This window comes from Sus scrofa, chromosome 9, assembly GCF_054392235.1.
Source record: "Sus scrofa isolate SSC_HxYL_T2T_F1_AM1 chromosome 9, Sscrofa_HxYL_maternal_Yorkshire_Landrace_v2.0, whole genome shotgun sequence".
NCBI lineage: Eukaryota > Metazoa > Chordata > Mammalia > Artiodactyla > Suidae > Sus > Sus scrofa.
This window is the reverse complement of record NC_139391.1, coordinates 22464396-22488127: the sequence shown is the minus strand read 5'-3', so window position 1 is coordinate 22488127 and position 23732 is coordinate 22464396. Positions and strand designations below refer to the sequence as shown.

The window sequence follows — 23732 nt, the reverse complement described above, 5'->3', positions numbered from 1 at the left end:
AAATGTCCTCTGCATGCCTGGTCATGGACATTACAAGGTAAAAACTAACCTGTGTAACTTGCCCCTGACCAGTACCTCAGTCCAGGAGCTTATGGATCATAGACACTTCATTTATTTAGCCTCTGTACTAGATTCTGGAATAGCAACAACAACGTGTTTAAGATATATAAAGCTATATAATAATATATAATATGTACCATAATGTATTAGCTGGAGTCACACTATTTATCCTCATGGCATTTACTCTAGCAGGAGAAGTGAATAAATAACACTACAAAAGCTTATTTAGTTTCTATTGTAAAAAACTAATGACTGGAGTGCACAAGAGTGCATAGTAGGGAGGCTGCCCCTGGCCTGAAGAGTTGTAAATGGTTTCCCCGATGAAGTAACAGTTTAAACTGAGAACTGAAGTGTGAATAGGAGCAAGTCCGTAATTAGTTTTACCTGACTTCAATATTATTCACTGAATTCCTAAATGTGACTTGAATTATTTACTGTCACTTAAATTATTTTTTGTTAGGTAAACCTTTTGGGGCATCAGATAGTTTTTAAATTAAAAATGTGACTCAAGAGTTTCCTTGTGGCACAGTGGGTTAAGGAACTGGCATTATCACTGCAGTGGTTCAGATGACTGCTTTGATGTAGGTACAACCCCTGGCCCAGGAATTTCATGCTATGGGTATGGCCTAAATAAATAAAAATGTGACTCAAGGCTGAAGACTGGACTGCTGTGCAGGAACACAATGTAAGCATTTTAAATTCCTGATTCTTTTCAAAGAACCTCCAACCTAAAGACTACATGTAATTATCCATTTGGTCTGTTTTCTAGTGAATGCAAAAGAATTTGGGGAATGTAGCAAGGTCCCTGTTGGTGCTGCCCTTATGGCTGTGCTATGCTCGCTTGTCTTCATATTAAGTAGATAAATTCCGTTGTTTTTTTGAAAACAAATAGTTAAGAAACAGTTTATTTTTATTGCAGATTATTCAAGTGTGACCATATGCATTGTAATTAGTTACATCATATGTACAAAAATGTACCGCTGTTTACAACAGGCACCCTATATGTCCGACAGGGACTGTTTTGAGCTTCAAATAAGAAAATAAATATGAAAGAATCATGAAAAGGATAAACCAAGTAAAGGACACATATTATATTTGTGATTTTTTTCCCCCACTCTTCTGGTTATTTCAATGTACAAACATGAGAATTTAGAATTTATTTTCATGATATTATTTTAATGAAGGATCAATGTTAATAAGAAAAGAGAAAAAAGAAACAACCTCCACAGAAAATAATTTTAAAAAAAATCAGCTATAGATAACTTCAAAGATTACATTAAATTATGAATACAATGATCAAAGTGATTACAAAGCACAAAAATGAAAATATACTTAATGCCAATTAACTTTAAAATGGTTAAAATAATACGTTTTATGTTATATATATTTATTGCAATATAAAAAGTGATTGTATGGTTGATAATATAAAATTTTAAAGTGTTTCACCAAATACAAAATGGTATTGAAGCAAAAATTTTAAATAAAATATTAATAAATAGAATATGACAGAGTAATAAAAGTATAATAAATCCTTATGAGATGAAACTTATTCCAGGATGAATGTTACCTATTTTACCAAGAGTGACAAATCACAAGTAATCTCCAAAAAATGTTATAGAAATTATCTGAATAAGCATCAGTTTTTGATAAAGTAGCAATAGATAAGAGATATATCATGTTTATTAGAAAACATTATTCTCATTAAAACCAGAAACAAAACAAGGCTGCCCTTTATTACCACTCTTATGTAGCTTTATTCGTGAGTTATTGGACAGTGCAATTGGACAAAAGAAGGAAAGAAAGTTATACAAATTAGAAAGGATACAAAATTCTTGTTCTCTGGCGATCATATAATTATTTACTGTGAAAACAATTTTTTTTCTAGAATTTTTAAAAATCACCTTTATTAGGTCTTTACAAAGGATAAGAGAATGTATTAAGCTGAAAGTAAATTTATAAAAACCAAGCTGTTTAAAAGTACATTAAGAAAATATAATGAAAGTAAGAGTCCTATTTCCATAAAAATTTTAAAAAGTAAATTTTATATTTAATTAATTTGTTGAAATATAGTTGATGTACAATATTGTATTAGCTTCAGATATATATCAAAGTGATTTGGATGTGTGTCTGTGTGTGTGTGAATACATGTATATGTATGTGTGTATCTTCCCTTTTAAAAGTTCTTCTCTATTACAGGTTATTATAAGATATTGAATATCACTATAATATAATGTGCTATACAGTATATCCTTGTTGTTTATATATTTTCTATTTGGTAGTATGTATCTGTTAATCTCATATTCCTAATTTATCCCTCCCCACCTTCCCCTTTGGTGACCATAAGTTTGTACTCTGTGTCTGTGAGTCTGTTTCTGTTTTGTAAATAAATCATTCATACTACTTTTTAGATCCCAAAATAAATGATATCATATAATATTTGCCTTTCTCTGTCTGACTTATCTCGGTATGGTATTCTCTGGGTCCATCCATGTTGCTGTGAATGGCAGTATTTCCTTATTTCTTATAGCTGAGTACTATTCCACTGTGTGTGTGTCTGTGTGCGCGCGCGAGCGTGCGTGCGTGTGTGTGTGCGCACGCGAGCGTGCGTGTGTGTGTGTGTGTTCCACATTTTCTTAAACCAGTTATCTGTTAATGGGTGATGGTCATTTGGGTTGTTGCCATGTCCTGGTTAGTGCTTCTATGAACACTGGGGTGCATGTATCTTTTGAAATTAAAGTTTTCATCTTTCCTGGATACATGCCCAGGAGTGGGATAGCTGGATCATATGGTAGCTCTACTTTCAGTTTTTTAAAGTAACTTCTGTCCTATTTTCCATAGTGGCTGTATCAATTTACATTCCCACCAACAGTTTAGTAGGGTTCCATTTTCTCCACACCATCTCCAACATTTGTTATTTGTAGACTTTTTGATTATGGCCATTCTGATTGGCTGGAGGTGACACCTCATAGCAGTTTTGATTTGAATTTCCTTAGTAATTAGTGATGTGGAGCATCTTTTCATGAGCCTGTTTATTATCTGTATGTCTTCTTTGGAGAACTATTTAGGTCTTCTGCCAATTTTTGACTGTTTTTTTTTTTTGTTTGTTTGTTTGTTTTGATAAGCTGAGGTTTTTTTTGTTTTTGTTTTTGTTTTTGTTTTTAGCTCGAGTTTATTTGAATTTGGTTTCAGAGTTGTGTAGGGGGTGAGAAGAAAAGTGATTATATGTTATCTCTTGTTGGTCACATTGTTTGCAAATATTTTCTCCCAGTCCATAGGTTGTCTTTTTATTTTGCTTATGGTTTCCTCTGTTGTGCAAAAGCTTGATTAGGTTTGATTAGGTTCCATTTGTTTATTTTTGCTTTTATTTCTTTTGCCTTGGGAGACAGACCTAAGAAAATATTGCTACAATTTATGTGAGAGGATGTCTTGCCTGTGTTCTGTTCTAGGAGTTTTACGGTGTCATATCTTATATTTAATTCTTAAGCCATTTTGAGTATTTTTTGTATATGGTGTGAAGGAGTGTTCTAACTTCATTGATGCACATGCCTCTGTCTAGCTTTCCCAACACCTCTTGTTGAGGAGTCTGTCTTTTCTCCAATGTCCTCTCGTGCCTCCTTTTTTGAAGATCAACCGACCCTAAGTGTGTGTGTTTATTTTTGGGTTCTCTATTCTGTCCCATGATCTATATGTCTGTTTTTGTGCCAATACCATGCTGTTTTGATTACTGTAGCCTTGCAATATAAAAATATTTTGTATTTTATAGTTGCTATTTGAAAATAAGTAGGCAGACATCATAGAAATAAATAAGAATCATGTAGGACTTTTTGCCCTGTTTTTATAGACAGTTATTTGTTTGAGTTTTATATGAGTATGTACCTTAATTATTTGATTCTTTGGGGGCCTCTTAATTCATCTTGGAATAAATCTGACCCAGTGTCCAATATCCCTAGATGACATCCTTTCCCTCTTCCTTTATGTCATATTAGTCATATAGTATCCACAATGAAGTTTCTTCTGAGGGTTGACTTTTATGAACCTCCAGCACACCTGCCTTTTAATGAAAACTGCATAACCTGGTCCTGACCTTCTGTTGGAGGCATACAAGATGTTTGCTTCTCTTAGAGTTTCAGGAGATCAACAGGAAATAGAATGTGTCCATTTACCTGACTGCAAGTATCATCAGCCACTTGAGTGCTCTGTGTGTGCCTCCGACTGCTTCCTGTCCATCATGATGCACACCCAAACCCAATTCAACTTTGCTGCTCTTCTTTGCTCACTGCAGACAGCGATTCTGGTTGCATTTACTCTTTGAGGCAAGATCTACGATGTGGTCCTATTCCATAGCCTCTGTGAGTTTGCATCTTGGCTGTGAGAATCCCAGTTGGCATAAGAAAGAAACCTAAAAAATACTTGCAGTAGAAGAGGATAAGAAGAACAACCAGGGGAGTGAGGAGGGATTCATTTGTTTATTCTAAAAATATTTTTTGCTTGCCAGCTCAGTGAAAGCCACTGTTTCTATGTTAGAATCATTGAGATGAGCAAGGCCTGGTTGCTATTCTCAAGCACTCAGATATTATTAAAGTACCTTTCATCAATATTATTGCAAATTTTCATAGAAACTGCCAGAGGCTTCATAACAGATGCTTTCATGCATTTTTAAAAACTCATCAATGGCTATGTTGTATTAGTCTAGGTGTCACTTTTTGATGATGCCTCTTTGATATCTCCTGTAAGTAATTTCTGCAGGATCACTTTGATATCATGAACCACAGGTCCACAAGGCACCTTAAAGAAGAGCAAGGGCTGTTTCAAAATACCTGATAGGATATTTGTAATGGCCCTCTTCTGTGATACTGCTTTTGCATCCCAGTTTTATGTATTTGACTTTTAGTATAAGTAATTATGCGTAACTGTAACTTTCTGACATTTGATCACAAGATCTTAAATTTGTTTCTCCCGGATACTTTCAAAGTGCTTGTAATCTGCCTTCAGGTACCAGCTTTACATTGCTCTATCCTGACACTTATCTGACTATATTGTCACTGTTTTCTCCCTCATGTTGCTTATTGGAACAACACAAGGGTAGTTTGAATATATGGCTTAAAAATAAAATGACCAGAGTCAGTAAAAAATACAAGACACTCATTTAAATTTTAAGTTCAGGAAAATAAAATGTAGTGTAAGTGTGCCCCCATGAAATATTTGAGACATAGTTATATTACAAAAATGAGCCATTAATCTGAAATTAAAATTTAACTTAGCTTCCTGTATTTTGTCTGGCAACTCTACTGCAAAAATATCTTAAAACCTGAAGATCTTGTAATTCTGTTTTAAAATATTATTTAAAAATAAAGGATATGATTTAATCAGAAGCAAGGGGAATTTTAAAAATTACATCAAATATCATATTCTAATATATGTATAATATACACATTGTTTTCAGAAATATTTATACACATATAAATATATATATATATAAAAAATACATATATATGACATGACAACATGGGATCAAGTCTTTACATACAGATGGAAGGATAGCCTTTCACAGACATAGGCTTTTAGAACGCTGGGCTTAGTGCAACATAAAGTAGCCTGCAGAAACACTAATGTTGCAGGTCTGTTAAACAGTTCAAGACACATCACACACACTGGGTATAAGTCCATTCACTAAAAGAACACTGGGCCAAAATTTTCTTTGATATAGCTATAGGCTTAATATTATAAGATCAGTTTTTTGACCATAGTCTTAATGTGTATTAATTTCAGTTTCTTCATGCATTCACAGCTTACCAAAGTAAATGAAAATCAATTCATGTACTCTTCAGTAAAGATTTAAGCTGCTGAAATGGGACAGCCCTCACCCAAGCAGGGTCCTAACCAGTGAGAAGAAAATGAACATTCATAGAAATGAAAATGACCATGTGTTTAGGGAGATAACATTGGATGATCCAAACAATAGCTAATAACTATATTTTGGAATTCTGTGATTATAAAAAAAATTGTGGCACTTTGGGAACAAAATAGGAGGTAAGCTACATACTTCTGAGTGGGGAAGTGGTCAAGCGATAAGAATGAGGTGGAGATACCAAGGTTACATGGGAAAATCTTTAGTTTTTTTAAAATTTCCTATTATTCATATCAAATTCACTGTATTATTTACCTATTTTCAGTTGGTAATTGATTTTTTTTACAACAAAATATATGGGATTGTCAAGTAAAAAAATCAGATTAAGCATTATAACAAGTATGGATACAAAAAATTGAGAGCTTAAATTTAGATAGAGCATGTTTATCATAGAACATGTCAAGGTTTCTAGGGAAATTTCTTAATTGTATTTGGCATATTATTTGATGCAGGAGAGGCATGTTCAGAATGTTTTAAATTAAAAAACCAGTTATAGGCTATTAACTTTATCCCCCCAAGTTATAGGCTATTAACATTATTCCCCTGAAGCACAGCTTATGCCCTCAATATAGTTCTGTTTCCTCACTTGTCCTTTACTGGTGTTACAGTTTCTATGTTTCCATGGAAGAAGGAAATCTAAATTGATATCCATTTCATCGGAGAAATAAACACGATTGTTGCACTCTATCGTCTCTCTATTTATCTAAAAATTTAGCTTGTAGTGAGTGCTCCACACCTCTTGCTTACTTCTCTTTCTCATACTTTAAAAAAAAATTAAGGTGATAATTTATTACCTAAGTTAAGGGTGTTTAAGTTAAAGACAATCTTCCTTGGGATGCCAGGAGGGAGAAAAGATTCTAAGATTCTGAAAGTAAGTGAAGAGAGAAGATAAATTTTTCTTATTATTTAAAAGACTCATGAAAATGGTCACCATGGAAACCAGACATGAGTCCATGGAACATCAAGAGATCAGAAGAGAGGTCTTGAGCTGAGATTCTAAGTCTTAAATTTGGAATGCTGACATAGATTTTAACCCTAATTTGAGGATAACTTCATAAATTGTGTGATTTATTTTAGCTTACACAGTCTTGGGATTTTTTTTTTTTTTTTTTTTTGGTAAAGTTCCAATCTGTGCTATTTTCTCTTTTCATTTCTCTTTCCCTCATTCTCTTTCTCCCATCCCCTTTTCTCTCCCTATTTATTTTTCTTTCTTCCTCTCTTCATTCATTCTTTTTTCTGTTCTTTCCCCCTCCTTTTCTTTTCTTCTTTTCTTCTTCATCTTCTTCATTTTTGATTAACAAGCTACTGGTGAGATATATGAAAAGAAATAAGATGGGAGAAAATGCCCTTGGATTTTCTACACTTAGAATATTACTAAGAGCTGTGGAAAATAGTACAACATATTAAAATCTGAAATGAGAGTGATATTTGGAAAATATATCATCTAAATTTTATAACCAAGTGAATATTCTAGCTAGTTCAGAATGAACTCATAATTTTTTAAATGTTGATCTTTTTTTGGAGAGTCTCCTTATATAATAACATATGAATAAAATAGAATGATGTATAGTAAAAAAAATCATAAATCAGTATACTTATAGGAAATTGTTTAGAAAACAATCTCAAGTAGAACAACCAAAATACATTTATATTTATGTACAATATAAATGTAACTAGACTTTCAGAATGTTGAGGTTATTGCACTTTGTAACCCCTGTATTTAGTGCAAGGACTGACACGTACAGCTGTTCAATCAATATTTGCTTAAGAAATCTATAGATATATCGAAACACACAATACACACATGCACATAAACACACACATAATTTTAAGGAGTTGAAAATAAAATGCTGAAAAATTAAAAGCTACTGTATCTCAAAGTTATTGGTCCATAAAAATTTTTTCTTCATCTCTTTTTCATTTATAATATTGAATCAATAATATTGCCATATTTTGAGCACTTATTCCTGAATATTATTTTCATAAAATTAACTGCTAATATGACTTTATTTTTGCTTTCTTTCACTTTCCTAGAAACGAAGTAACAACCTATTTAGTTAAGAGTTTATAATAAAAATATTTTATTCTAGAATATATGAATGAAGTATGCCAATATTTAAAATTTATACAATGTATGTGTCAAAGGGTAGGGGTGTTTATAAGTCAGCATAATATACTGAAAATAACATGTGAGGGGTTTCAGGATGTTATTTTACTTTTCAGACTTGCTATTTTAAATTTGTGTGATAAGGGCAAACTATTTACCTCTGAGTTATACCATCTACTTCCTACAACTGATAAAAAGAATATTTGGAGATGATAGATGTGTTTCTGATTTAAAGTATGCCTTTAAAGTGTTTATAAATGTGAAATGTAAGAGTTCATTTAAAAATAAAAATAAAAGATTCCCATACTCAGAAGAAGCTGAAAGGACCTTAATCTCATAAAAGTTATTTTACTTTCTTGTGGTCAAGTTATGCTTTACTTAATAACATGGGCACCTACATTCTTATTTGAGATCATTTATGCCATGTGAGCTTAAACACAAAAGGTTTGAAATGGACTGGCAGTTGTTCTGAATATTGGCTGCGCACTAGAATCATCCATGGAGCTCTCTAACAGCGAATGCTTGGGTCCTTGCCTGATACCAATTAAATCAGTGATTTAAAAAGCTGTAGATGATTCTGCTGTGTATCCAAAGTTCAGACTCCGTAAACTAGAAAGTCTACAGATCTGAACTCATTTTAGCTTGCTTTAGAATCTCACTTATGAGAATCTGGATTGATTGATAGAGTGTATTCATTAACTTATGCATTAAATGTATGTCTCTAACCCTGCCTGGCAGGCACAATTCTAGGTATTGGGAATGCTTAAATATATGATGCCTACCCCAAGAATGTTTGCATTAAATCAGAGAAGGTGGGGACCTAAATGAGTAATTATGATGTAATATTGTATATCTTATGCTAGGGATTTTAAGCCAAGTTCAGTGGTGGCACAAAGAAATGATGGGTAGCCCTTCAGGAGGGTCAGGTGTTGTTTCAATGGAGCTAATTTTTTTTTTTTTTTTTTTTTTTTTGTCTTTTTGTTGTTGTTGTTGCTATTTCTTGGGCCGCTCCCACGGCATATGGAGGTTCCCAGGCTAGGGGTTGAATCGGAGCTGTAGCCACCGGCCTACGCCGGAGCCACAGCAACGCGGGATCCGAGCCGCGTCTGCAACCTACACCACAGCTCACGGCAACGCCGGATCGTTAACCCACTGAGCAAGGACAGGGACCGAACCCGCGACCTCATGGTTCCTAGTCGGATTCGTTAACCACTGCGCCACGACGGGAACTCCTAATGGAGCTAATTTTGAAGCATTAGTATGCACTTATTAGGAAACAAGGAGAATTAAAAAAGGAGCCTTTCAAAAAGATTTTTTTTACAAAGTCATGATAAAAACACATACAGTCCTAGGGAATGGCAAGCCAGTTGAGAAGAGATTTAAAAAGAAGATAGAGCCAAACAAGGAGGAGACCCAGGTACTGTGCTTCAGAATTTGAACTCTATCCTATGTGTATTTTAGAAATGAGAGTATAAAGCATTTTTAAAAAAATGAGATTAGTAAGACCTTCTTTCTGAAGGTCCTAACGATATCGGTTCCGAAATAAAATTTAGAAAGCCCAATGGTTCATGGTTCCTTGGATTACAGGTTTCAATACAATTATAGAAAGCTTTTTAAGCCGAATGATGACTGTATCTAAAATACACACCAAATTATTATATGCTAATAATAGCTAATATTGCTTGATAACTATGAGCAAAGCACTGCTCTAAAGACTTAGCAGTAGTCATCTCCTTCAACATGAGCAATGACCTTGTGAAGTAGTTACCACTGCCCTCTGACTATTTACAAATAAGGAGACTAAGGCAGGGAAAGGGGGCATAATTGGTCCACACACACCTGGTAAGCCACAATCAAGAGTCAAATTCATGAAGACTGGCTTCAGCTGTTGTGCTCTTACTCATGTGGTATACAATGTCTCATCTGTAATAACTACGACTAATGGTATTTCAAATGCTTACCATGTACCAAGCTCTGTGCTTTACAAGTATGACTTACTTAGCCTTCACTGTTAACTTATCGAACCAGTGTTTCCCCCATTTTACAGATAAGGAGGTTAAGCAACAGAATTGAATGCCTTTTTACTTCAACTGTAACACATGGGCTTTTGGTCCACCAGTCAGTGTTCTTGAGAGTTCCACGTGGTTAGCACAATTTAACTTTTCTGCTAAATCTTGAACACATGTAAAAACCAAGTACTTACTGAAAAAAGAAGGTATCGGTTAATCCATTTTCAAGTTTTGGGCATGGCACTGATTCCTACATATCTTCAAATTACCTACTTTAGCTCACTTAGTTACTTCTAAGAAAATGAAACATTGAAAAACAACAGAAATTTCCTAAATCACTACAGTGAATGCAAGAGAGAGCATTAGAGTTCAGGTGATTGAGATAAGATTCCTTATAATTAGATGTGTTAGGAATAGTTGAAACAGCTGTAGGTATACCAGTGAGACTGTAATTGTCTCTTATGTATAAGTGCAAAGTTTCCAGGGATTCCGTTAAGCACTGATTCCAAGGCCCTGTTTTGAAGCATAAAATTCTCTGTATAACCTTATTTGGTCATTTAAATGCAAATCAGGATGCTGCTGCCATTATATTTCATCTATCTTTGATTGTAGATGGAAAAAAAAAATCACTGCCTTTGCCAAAAGTATCAATGGAGAATACCACAAGATTTTGCCCTGTAATTTAAACGCACTAACAAAGAGACGAACTCTACTAGACCAGAAGGTGTTTTCAAATTTCTGAGTATCTAACACTAAGAGTAGACCTCAAGTCTCGAGCTCTATGTCTAGTGCCTTGTCTATGCTAATGTATAGGATGTAAATAAGTGGAAATGAAAATAAACTAATCCTCATTCCCATCTTGTCATCACCAAATGTCATGCACTTACCACATTTCAGGGACTCTGCAAGTGCTACACATCCATTATTGGTTATCTTGGCAGCAGGCCCACATATAGATACTATTATTTATGCTTTAGAGACAGAAAATAAGCAAATTCTAGCCAATATGAAAACAAAATTGAGAGGAATTTTCCATTGCTATTTATGATCCTAATAATCCAACACTATTATCAGAATTCTTGCTTCCACATAGTATTGTCCTGGAACAATTCTTTCGATTGTGAGGGAATGTGAGAAAACAAGAACTGTGATTCACCTAAGGTCTAGATAACAAACTGACTGTAGTATATATAACCAAGAGAATTAGGCAATTTTTAAATAATACTTTCCATTTCTTTCCATTTCCAAACATGGAAATGAGGTTTTGCGATTCAATAGCTCGTCCAAGTCCCCTAGTCAAGTAAGAGCCAGAACTAGTTTTCAAATGCCAATCTGTTAGGCTTGAAATCCATTAGGTAAGTCTAGGAACCACACATGGAAATAAAAAATAAATGCAAGAGACAGGTGAGTGTGCCGAAGTTGGCAAAAGTGCTGTCACTTAGTAGTCTCACAGACCTCATACATTCATGTGATTATGCTAGCAGGAAAATGAAGGGCAGCATGTAACACGTATATATCTCTATTTTCATAAACACTTTTGTAAACATTCAAATGTATGTATTTAGTGGCTTCTAGGTGCCAGAATTATCTTCTGAGTGTGTGGAATATATCAGTCAGGCAAACAAAGATTCCTTCCTTGGGGAGTTTACATTCTAATGGAAGGGAGGGGAAGAGACAAACAATAACCATAACAAATAAATACATTATATAGCACATGGGTATCAAGCACACTGTGATTGTGAGCGAGAATAGTCTACAGTATTAGTATTTAATACTGAAGTCTTCATTAGGGAGGTAAGATTTTAGCAAAGATTTGAAGGAGAGGAATTGGCCCAATGATTACTTGAGAAGCAGCGTTCCATGCGGTAGGAAGAGCTAATGCAAAGACCATTACATTGGAGCATGTGAGGTGTGTTTTAAGAAATAACGGTGGAGTCCTGGTGGCTGGAATAGAATGAAAAAGAGGAAAAGTACTAGGAAATGGGTTTAGAAAGGTGATGAAGTGGGGACAGATACTGTAGAGTAATGGTAAAGATTTGGGCTTTGAGTGAAATGGAAAGTTACTGGAGGATTTTGAATTGAACGAACTTCTTAAATTAAACGGACTCTGGCTGCTGTCTTGAATATTAGGCTGTGGTGGAAGAGTGAAGCTGAAGGACCAGTTTGAAAGCTACTGCTGTAACCAGCTAAAAGATGATGGCGGCTTGATTCCACCCCGTTATCTGTGAAGGTGGTTAGAAGTGGTTAAGATTCTGGATATATTTTGAAGGTACAGCCAAAAGGATTTCATGACATATTGTGAGAGAAAGGACTCAATGGGAGATTCCAAGTTTTAAACTTAAGTATAAATAACTTTTTCATTTTTTTAACTATTCTACATAAGAATTACAATATTTTGATCACTAATAGCTCATCCTAAGGCAAAAGTCACATCCTTAAGCAATTCACCATCAGAATTTACTTTGGGGACTTAAAACATTGTTTTGATGCTCCTTTTAATTTTAATTCTTACCTAATTCAGCACTTTACAGTTATGAGATAAAGTTATATTGTTAAATGCCACCAAGTAATTTAAGATTATATAATACTGTTTTCCTTCTCATCTGAAAATATCACCTTTGTTCAACAGGGGGAATGTCCTTTGGATTTTTAGCTTTTAGAGCATAGGAACTGGATATGTCTTGATAAACTATATAATACATTTATGGAGTGCTTTATCATTTCTGGCATGCTTTGAAATATCTTATCGCGTCTCATCCTCTCCACAACCCTCAGAGACAGAAGGGCAGGAAATATGTGTAGGAAATGGAAAGAGTTTAAGTGGCTGAGTAACACCGTGAGAACCCCTTCTTACATAGGCTCTGCCTACTCACTTGAGTGCTCTGAGCTAGTTCTTAATGATGAAAACCGATGGGAAACACTGTGGTCCACGTTCATTCAAAGCTAAGTGCCCTCCCCCCTCCCCAAGGATCCAGTCTATGACTTTGCATGGCCTATGCCCCAGCCAATGGACTAACATTTTATACATCAGACTTAATCACATGGCCAGAATCATCTAGTCATTAATGCCCCTTAATTTTCCTCACTATTTTTGTATTTTCTCATCTATACCACCTTTCTCATCTTTCTTATGCAAGAGGATCAACCAGAGCTTTGCTGGCCTCTCTACAAAGTCATAAAGCTTGCTTTGTGGATTGCAATGGAAGAATCTCAAAAATGAACAATGCCACCGTCAGAGTACACATGAAAACGGGGAGAAGAAAGATGCCACTGTCAAGATCAACAAGGTGTGATAGATCCGTATCTCTTTCTTGTTGAATATTGAAGCTATCAAAGAACAACTTGCCTTGCTTTCAAGGGTCTTGTGGGAAATCTACATTAGCAACGTATACATTATAAACGACCTCCTGACTTCAGTGTCTTCATCTTTTAACCTTTCACCCAATTGCTGCAAGCACGTGGCTCGGGAAACTCTGGTGGTAATAAACATCATATTGCTGCAAGGCCTTTCCTTTCTTTGCATTAAGCCATACGATTAATTTATACCATTTTTTTTTTTGAGGAAGTAGAATGGAAGTCTGCTTTTGAATTCAAAGATAACCTCAGCATTTTTTTTTTTTTTTTAAACAATCTCGGTCAGTTTCAGGGGTAGTAGTGAGAAGGGGAGCAAATCCATTTAAGGAAGTAAAAGATATTTAATTGCTGCGGGGGGGAAGAAATTTTAATGGATGTAGAAAGACTCATTTGTAAGAGGTGCAGACAAATGCAAAATGGCATTATTAATAAGTAATGCCATTAGAGAGACCGTTCTTTCTAACCACTCACACCTCTGAATCATCTTGGGGTTCCCTGACTTCCCGGTACCTTCTCCCCTCCAGCAGAGACGCTCCTTCTCCCAATCATTGTCAGGGGTTTAAGTGCCACCGTCAGAAAGAAGCTGATTATCTACCTGCTCCCCCAGCTTCTCTCAGAGTGACACGCCACCCACGCCTCCCTGCATAGCTCTTCTCCTTCCGCGGCTCCCAGAGGCTTCCCAAGGAGCTGCAGAGGGAGCCCGAGGCTACCCTCGCCCGAACCCCATGACTACTAGGCTTCAAGACCCTTGTCAACCACTGAGTGCGCGCCCCGATCGTTCTCCCGCCCCCGCCGCGCGCTGCAGGAGCAGGAGCCCGCCCGGCGCTGCGCTGCCAGCTGCGTCTGCCCGAGCGCGGCACGTGCTCCCGGCGCTGGCGCAAGAGCGCGGGCGCCGCCGCCGCCGCCGCCGCCGCGGGCCCGGGAGCCGCTCTGCCTGCTGCCTCCGTTGCCTCCGTCGCCACCACTAGCGCTCTAGCTGCAACCCAGGCCGCTCCGAGAGCGCGGGGAGCCCGCGAGGAGCGAGTGGCTGGGGGCGCCAGGTTCCGGGCGCGCACCTGGTAAGCACCGCGCGTTTTTCTTTCTTTTGGCTCTAGGGTCGCCGCGGAGGTAGGAGACCTCCGGGGCCCCTCCCCCAGCGCAGGGATGGAGAGCAGTCCGGCAAGGGGCGGGAGCTTGGGCTCAGGGACCTAGGAGGGCAGGTGGTGGGCAGGTGGAGAACTGGTGGAGCCAGGGACGCTGTGAGGTCCTGCAAGTTTAGAAAAGTCACCCTACAAGGACGTGTGGTGTGTGAATCAGACATGACTCTTTCGTCGGGAGCCCAGGCTACCGGGGCGTCGCTCCAAGGCGAGGTTTATGAAAATCTTTTTGCTTGTATTTACATAAGTGAGGAATTTAAGTGGGCTCGTTTCCATAGAAAACGAACTAAAAAAATCAGAGGAGAAAAAAAAATCAACATCTGAGCCAAAGGGAACGTTTGGACATCTCTCTCTTTCTCGCATACCGATACATATGCACGAAAGGGTGCATTTACCAAAGGAGGGGAGGGGGCTTCTCCATCTTTGAAGCCATTAGGTGTCGGTTCGGGGCTAATAAGAGCATTTGCTGGTGCTTCACCCTGAAAAGAGACAGCAAAAGAAGGACCTGGTTGGGTGTAAATGCCAGTGTTCCATTTCCAAAATGACACTTCCATGACTACACTACTGGGAAGGAGAGGTTTTCTAGAACAGGGGCCATTTTAAGGGGGAACACCTGCAACTCTGGCCCTATTAAGCTCAAGTTTATGTACTCCCAGCGGGGTTAGGAAGACATCCTTACTCTAGGTTCCTTTATGGGACTTTGGCAAAAGGTGGGGTCAGAAAGAGGGATACAGAGGGAGCCGGGGTGGAGAAAGGAGCGGAATGTGACCGAATGGGCTGTGTGGGATGGTAGAAGGAGCAGGAGCTTGAAAGTCGGGTTTGGCATCACTGTTTTCATTTAGTATCACCCTGGGTAGTCCCTGGGCTAGCCTCTAGGAAAATATGTGACCTTGAACAAGTCTCTTAACCTCTGTGTACTGGGTTTCTCAGTCTGCAAAATGTAGAGGCTTTTCTGTGTTTTGGGACATTAAGGTCCCACTCAATGTCTGTCTATGATTGTATGGGTTTGAGGATCTGCATACAAGGGAGGAAGAGCACCTCGAAAATCCAGATAAAGGAAGCTTTGGAGCATTCTCCCTCAAAGTAGCAAAGGCATTTGCAAGCTCCTAGCTGTGCTGTTGGTGTAATGCATGCCAAGAGGTCTGTAGAAATGGGTGAGAAGGACACTCAAGCACCTAGCCTGTAGCCAAGAGAACCTGGAGTTCTGAGTGCTGTTTGGAGAGGTTCCGATCCACAGAGCCTGAAGTCACATGCTTTTTAAAAGGTAGCAATTAAAGAAGGGGGTTTGGTGGCAAGCCGTGATGCTCTTTGAATGAGGGTTTGGGAAGTCATCTGGAATTGATTCTAGCAGAAGGAAAATGAATGGCATCCCTTAGAGGTTGGGTTCTCAGGATAACTATTGTTGAAGAGTGAGATTTGAGAATACCGTAATCTGAACAGAAGGGTTGGGAGAGGGCAAGAAACATTCTAACCAACACAAGGGTCCCTAGACTCCTAGAAGGCTACTGGCATCTGCTCAGTGTCCTTGACACCTCTGCCACTTGTCTGAAGAGGGAACAGGTGCACATTCCCCCCTCCCACCCCCCAACAAGGTCCTCCTTAGAATTTAAGGATCTGAGCCCTAGGCATGGAGATGAGAAAGCATCCGTGGGAAAACCCAAGCCTTGGGGATGTTTCCCAGTCCCCCCACATGTGAACATCTGGCTGTGGAGCTGCTTTACCCATCCGGATTCCACCCGAAGTCTGTGTTCCTAAAGGAACTCACTGTGCCACTTGGTGGCACCAAAAAGTTGCGCTGAGAACTCTGTTCTCTATAAATACAAACTACCACCCCTCCCTCCTCCGCGCTCTCCCCTTCTCCCCTTCCCCCCTTTCTCAGTAACAGGGAGATTGCTGCACGCGCCGCCGCCCTCAGCTCTGCTGTTCTGCGCAGACTGAGCGCAGAAGATGAGCTTAAGATCATCTTGTGGGGGAGCCCGGGACTGGAGAGGCCAGCTCTGCCCCGCTGATCCGAGGGGCCCAACTTTATGGGGGGCTAGCTAGACCGCACTTCACCGCCCGCTGTGCGGCCAACAGGGGGGTAAGCTTGCTAAGTGTCTGTGTGCCCAAGTGTTCCCGGGAGGGGAAGGATGTGGCAGCTATCAGCTTGTTGGGTAGCTCACTGTCTGGTTTGGAGGAGGGGGACGAGGGTGGAGCGGGGGTGGCCAGAGCCTCGAGGCTGAAGTCTGCTCCATTTGTGGATGGCTTCAGTTAAACCTGTTGGGGAGAAGGGCAAGAGCAATGGGATAAAGAAGGGAATGGCTGCAAGGACTGAGAAGGGGATTCTGCATGCCTTCGGATACGAGTTCCCGCTCATTAAGGCCAGGTGCGGGCGTTTAGATTGCAGACTGGCCTCCCGCGAACCACCCGAGGGCTCCGAATTCAGAGGAGCGAAGGTGGAGAGGAAGAGGAAGGAGAACCGCTTCCCGGGAGATCGGTTAGTTGCGGCGACCGGGGCGCCTGCTGCTGGAAGAGGGGGGACAGCGGGTGGTGCTGAAAGCACAGTGCTTTCACTCAGGCTAGCGTACCTCTTTCTGAACCCCAGTCTGCGCCCTCCCGCTCTTTCCTCTCCCGTGTAAGTAGCTTTCCCTTCGGGCACAAAGCCTGCTCATTACCCCGGAGCAGCAGCATGAGCAGCATGTTGGGGAGGGAGCCCAGGGTACAGCGACTTGGGGAAAGAACGGGGGGGCAGGTCCACCAGCTAGCCCGTGACCAGAGCCTACGCTGCACTTGGGACCTCGCAGAGAAAATGAAGCGTCTGCCTGGAACTCGGGAACTGGTGCTGGATTTCCAGGTGCCCCCATGTCCCTCCAGAGCAGGTGCTGTGGGGAAGGGAGATTGAGGAGAGGTTAACAGGTGCTGGTGCTTAGTTAGACATTATTTTCGTGCTGTCTCAGCTCAATCGAAAGCTGGAGTAGCCAGCAGATAGATTCTCCCACACTTTACTTTCTGCTAAGAACCTGACACAGGCCAGTGGGAAGGCAGTGCCTTTCTTCCACCTTCTCCTTGCCTACATAGTGTTTCATTGTTCTAAGTCCCTTGAGACTGAGTTAGAGCTAATCTGTATCCTTAATGCTAACCACTGGCCTTTTGAGGCAGCCAGGGGAGCATTGCCTTGTGCTATGCAGTCCCTTTCCCTCCCACTCCTCATGCCCCATGGGGCTGGGCTGAGTTTCCCGTAGAATCCTCTTGGTTATACAGTATTCTAGACATTCTCTTGAGTTTTGGAGATTCAGGTATGCAACCTCTTATTAGGTGTATTTTGTGCCCCTCATTCCCCTCATGGAGCCCAGAACATTTCCTCCTATAATTTCTATCTTATATCCATGCAGTGACACATTTAAGAATCTGTTGTGACTATTTTTGTCCTTTACCGATGTCTATTTCTGTTTGAAAGGATCTTTGGTTGGGACTTAAAAATACTGCTTCCTGAACTCATCAGGTTAATGCACATCTCACAAAGTCTCAAGCCTTCTCCTGCAGAAACCTTTTCAGCACTCTGGACAGATCCTACAAGGTTTTGGAGGTTTTTTTGTTTGGTTTTGAAGAATGTGGATAGAATATAGTCCTTCCTGCATGTAGTACTTTCTCCATAACTGCGTAACTAATTCTTCAAGGGAAAAGCTTTCCCTGGTAATTTAGACTCTGCTTGACAAAAATATATCATTTAGGTATTTTCATTGCACCCCCTAGATCTCTGCTATCCCATGGTCATATTTTGGCTATTGGCTATGCTAAAAAGGAAACCAAATTCTTTAATGTTTATTTGTTAAAGGGCATAATGGAGTTATTTGAGGGAGAGGGGAGGTATTTGAATATCCAAATACCTGCCTAAATCTTTACTTTCTTAGGTATACACAAGGCTCCACCATTACATCATAGTACCCATGATGAATATGATGACAAATGCCAAGGCGAAAACTGAAAAATTCACTCATAAGTAGTATGTTCAGCCAGTACAAAATATACAGACTTTGGGAGTATTTGAGCAACTACATAATATTCTCAGTTTTTATTATGTTGACATTGGTATTTTCCCTACTTCAATAATTTATCTCACTATACATGTTTACTTTGATGACTAAAGGATTTTACTCATTCTAATTTTTGTACATTCCTAGAAAACACGTTGGGGATGTTCAGTGAAGTCATATTACATTATCTTTTATGGACTCGCCAGAGCATTTTATATAGAAAAGCTAAATTACATGTCAGTGGAAGGTAGGTGAAATTATAGGTAGAAAAAATGAGATAAAGTTAATCATGAAAGATACTGGAGTACCATTCTCTCCCAGGCTTTCTGTCCTCATGAGATGAAGAGACACACCCAACTATTCCTCCTTATCCTTTTTGCTGTTATTTTAGTAGGTACGGTTTAAACTAACTTGATAAATTAATGAAGACCACCTTTTGAAATATATTGATATATGCTAAAGCTGATCCGTTTGGGATATGGATAAATGGAAGGTGTATTACTACAAAGCAGGAACATTGCACAGTTGAGAAATGTGCTATTTTAATATTCAGAGCAATGTTAATCCTCATCCTGAGGCATTATTTAGTCATCATTTTTGTCACTTGGAGTTTGGAGACTAGGAGAGTATAGGAGCATAGAGAAATATATTTTAGTTTATGATGTGCTTATATAACCCAAGAAAAGTGAATTTAAATTTTGATTTTGTATTTTCAACTAGTTGTAACTGAGAACACATTTTCTTGACATTCCTTCATCTCAGTCGGTTAAATGTAGTTCTAAAAAACATTATGCCATAGGCTTTCTTTCATTTCCTTTAAATTCTCAAATAAGAGGAAAACTATCTAGATTCTGCCAGTTCTAATCCCATTTGAATTGTATGTGCCTTTAGTCAGAAGGGGAACCCAAGCCAAAGTCTTGGTGCAGGCTCATCTCTGCTTTAATAACTGTCATTTATTGAACATATCAGGCACCACGCCAAGCACTAGATGTGTTATTTAATCCTCATAACACTCATACAAGGCAATGATTTTTCTGTTGTTAAAATTGAGGGTTTTTTCCTTCCACTGTCATGTAACAGGGAAATGGAAAAAATTATATGCATATATAATTTTATACTCTTATACACATACATCTGATTTGTTTGGGACTCAGATTTATCCTGCTTCCATTTTATTAGCTAACTTTGATCTATGGTGTGTCTACACACCGAGGACTTGTTGCATTGTGGTTTCCAGTGAGTTGTGCTACGGTTGGGAATATAGAGCCTTGCACAGGATTGCCGGAGTTTGAATCCCAGCTCTGTGGCTTATTAGCTATGTGACCTTGGGAAAGTTACTTAACATTGCTCTGCCTCTCTTCCTCATTTTAAAAATGAGGAACAGGTTGTAACACAATTAGCCTCATTGAGGGATTATGGTGAATTAATTACACAAATATAAGTAAAGTGCCAGACCCAGAGTGAACTGTACAGAATTGGTCGTTATGGCTATTAATCACATCCAGGCCTTTGAACATCAGACGTTTCCTAGGTTTCCTGTGTTACTGAATTTAATCTTCTCAACAACCCTATGGGTGATGCATAGTTGCTGTTTCAAATAAATTCTCTTGTTTTAGTCAAACTACTCAAGAAATTTAAAGGAAAGAGTTAGATGCAAGAAAATGCTTTTTATCTAGATGTGATTCTGTTGGTTTTGTAAAGCTATGAGGCCTGAGAATAATTCCCTAATCATTAGTTGTCACAATAACTCTAGGTATAGGCCACTGACTTTAAACTTTTGAGCATAAATGTTCTGAGGAATATTAAAAGTTCATGATGACACTAATTGGCACTGTAATAATAATGCTTCCCATTTACATTCATAATATTTTGCAGAAGAATAATTGAAAAATATTTAAAAAATCCATTTGTTTTAATACAAAGTATTATGTAATACAAGTGATGTAGTAAGTAAAATAAGATTTTGAAAAACCATTGGATAAATTACTATATAAAATCATTGTTCTTTATCTTTAAAAAATTTTGATGAACTTTGTATTTCATGTAGCGTTTGAAATGGCAAAGTGTATTATAGGATACTCTTCTCACATTCATTTTTTGTAATTTGTGAATACTCAGAACTATGCTTATTTAATGCAAACAGCATTTTTGACTCTCACAGTTTAAGCTGTATTTCTCAAGTTGAAATTGCAAGCTTCAAGACAAGATAACGAAGATAATGCAGCCAGAGACAAGTTTCAATGTAAAGAAAAGGAATAAGGCAGGTCCATTCCAAACTACTCTCCTCAGAATTATTAGGACATTTCAGAAAAAGGCTTTGTGGGACTGACATATCCAGATGGCTCTTAGTTGTCCTCTTTTTTGATGATTTAGACCTTGCCAGGATGAGTTGCATGTAAATCAGCAGTTTTCAGTTGGGAATGACTTTGACCTGCAGGGAACATTTGACTGTGTCTGGAGACATTTTTATTCATCTCAACTGGGGGAGGTGTGTGCTCTTGGCATCTGCAGACCAGGGATGTTGCTAAATATCCTCCAATGCACAGGACCAGAACCCCCCAAAACAAAAAGTTGTATAGCCACAATGTCAACAGGTCTAAAGTTGGAAACTCTGATCTATATGATTCCAGGAAACAGTTATCTATATTTATTTGATTGGTTTGAATGGCTTCTGGATGTAGCTGATTGACGTTACACAAGAATTTAGTGGAAAGGAGAGTCTCCAGAATGTTTTGCAATCAGTGCATAAGGTTTAACTAACCAAGCCATTTGATTTGGTCAGATGGGAAAACAATATCATCTGATTATGTTGAGTGTGGGCTTTGATGCCAGAGAGAATTGGATTTGTGTCATGACTCTGCCATTTATTATATGTATGAGACTTCTGGCAAGATTCTTCACCTCTAAACCTCAATTTCTAGAGATATTTATGTAGGTAGTAATCATATCCACCCCACAGAGTCATTGCGAGACGTACATTAAATTATGCTTATATATTATTTAGCACAAAGTAGGCACTCAATAAATATTAGCTATTAATAAGTAACTAGAGATCGAGTTAGAAATGCAAAACCACATTTTCAAGCACCTGATGATAGGTGATATAATATGCACGATAATGCCTTACAGTCTTTAGAGGTGTGCCATAAATAACAAGAAAGCAGCTGAAGGCTGCAGAATGGGAAGAAGTTTAGAATCCCTATTTGATAATTAAATTGAGACTAGTTAACAGTGGCTTACATCATTTTTATTGCTTTGCTATTGAAGGCTGTTTTGGGTCTTCATGGACTACTAAACCAGTTGTTTAATGGTTTACAATGATTTAGTGAGCTTTATTCTACTGCCAGCGCCTTTTAATTAATGCCTAAAATTACAGATTTCACTTGTGTACAGTGTTATTTTATGGCCCCTTTTTTGCTTTAAGGGGATTTCAATTAAAATATGGCATTTTTGCTCTTGTTGTTCTGGGCTAAAGAGAGGGGCTGTTGGACTTTCTTGTTTACAAGGTCACAGATGTGTGCTTGAGATAGCTATGACAATGGAGCTTTCCTCAGACTATAAAGCTTTCAGTATCATTATACCTTGGAGTGTCTCTTATCTATGGGATGCACTTGTTTTCAGGAAAATATATCAAAGTATCCATAGCATTTGCAATAAATATTGACACCCCTGTTTGTGATGAGGCTATTGCTTAAGCAGAAGGAATCATTTTAGTGTCGATGTCCTGAGCTGTGTGATTTGCTTGTGTGGGGATTAAGTTATATAAGAGACATCTGTGCCAGAAAGATGGTCAGCATTTGAGAAGATTGTTGAAAATAAAAGACTATGTGAGCTGTGAATCTGATTACCATGTAAGTTCCCATTTATGGCACATTCAACCCACCATATTTCCTCTTCATATTCATTTAGGGTACATTGTGAGACCATATGATTACCTGAGGCAAAGTACTTTTGTGCATATTAAATATATGTATGTTGTCTTGTATAATGGGGCAGTAATTAATTTTATTATTTTATGAACCCAGGATATAGAATATAAAATATTGAATAAAGCAGCCTAGTGCTTCTGACAACAAGACCCTGGATCAAAATATCATAAAAGTACTATTTATGTAAACTTGTTATCATTTACTACTTTTAACTGAATTAAAGTACCCCATATTTTTAGACCATTGATCTGTAGCATTTTGAAAGCTTTTTAAAATTGTTGTATTAGTTAATTCCTTCTAATTATAGCAAGAATATATATATATATGATATATATATTAACATATATATGAATTCATATATATATACGAATATATATATATATATATATATATATATATATCTACCAACCTATAACCCATACCACATCAGAGTTATAACCTAAAGCACATAATTTATTTTCTTGGAGACTTTATTTATTGATATATGAAAAGAGGATAATCAGACTTATTAGCAGTAATTGTGTTTGAGGTTGAAATGGGATTAATAAAGGGAAAGGCTCTGTACACTGAAAATAAAATAATACGGTTTTACTATTCCCCCTACTTTTTTTTTTTCCCTGCCAGGCCCTCGTAAATGAATAAATGAACCTCCTGGTGAGATAGCTAAGGAGAAATAACTATCTGAACTTGCTATTATGAACCTGTGTAGAAGCAGGAGGGAGCAGGTCCTCATGGAAAAAAGCATTGTGTAGTACCTGGAATCCATAAGCTTAAGGAGAAAGGACTGAAAGTGAAGTTAACGCAAATTTTTACAATCTAAATTGATAGATTGTGAAATGTGGAAACATTTATGTCAGCAATGATACTGTCCTATAGAAATACTTTTGAAATAAGTCAAGCACAACATTGTTTATGATAATAGGGGAACACTATTAATAATCTAAATATCCAAACATGGGAGTAATTAAATAAATTTTGGTGCATTCATATAATTGAATATTCTGCAACTATTCAAAAGAAATAATTGTGGCCCTGCTACTCACTTGCTTTGGAATCTTAGCCAAACCATTGTACCTCTCAGAGTCCCAGATCCTTCACATGTAAAATAGTCATAAAATGATCTTATAGTTTTAAAAATAGTTAAGTGATATTTCAAGTGAAATGTTATCATAGTGCCTAGAACATAATAGCTCTGTGTATATTTTAATCATTATCT

General features: G+C 38.0%; 1 protein-coding gene across 8 annotated transcripts in view; it reads left to right on the top strand.

The window, feature by feature from the left end:
* The first annotated feature begins 14325 nt into the window (after positions 1 to 14325).
* Positions 14326 to 23732, top strand: part of GRM5 (glutamate metabotropic receptor 5) — a 523795-nt gene continuing 514388 nt past the window's right edge. For 3 of the 8 annotated variants that reach the window (XM_084975623.1, XM_021102328.2, XM_084975625.1), the window contains exon 1: positions 14326 to 14496. The gene's annotated coding sequence lies outside the window, so the exon portion shown is untranslated. Of the gene's footprint in view, positions 14497 to 16493; positions 17051 to 23732 lie in introns of those variants that run through there. The other 5 variants (XM_021102332.2, XM_021102327.2, XM_084975624.1 and 2 more) reach the window with 2 other exon arrangements.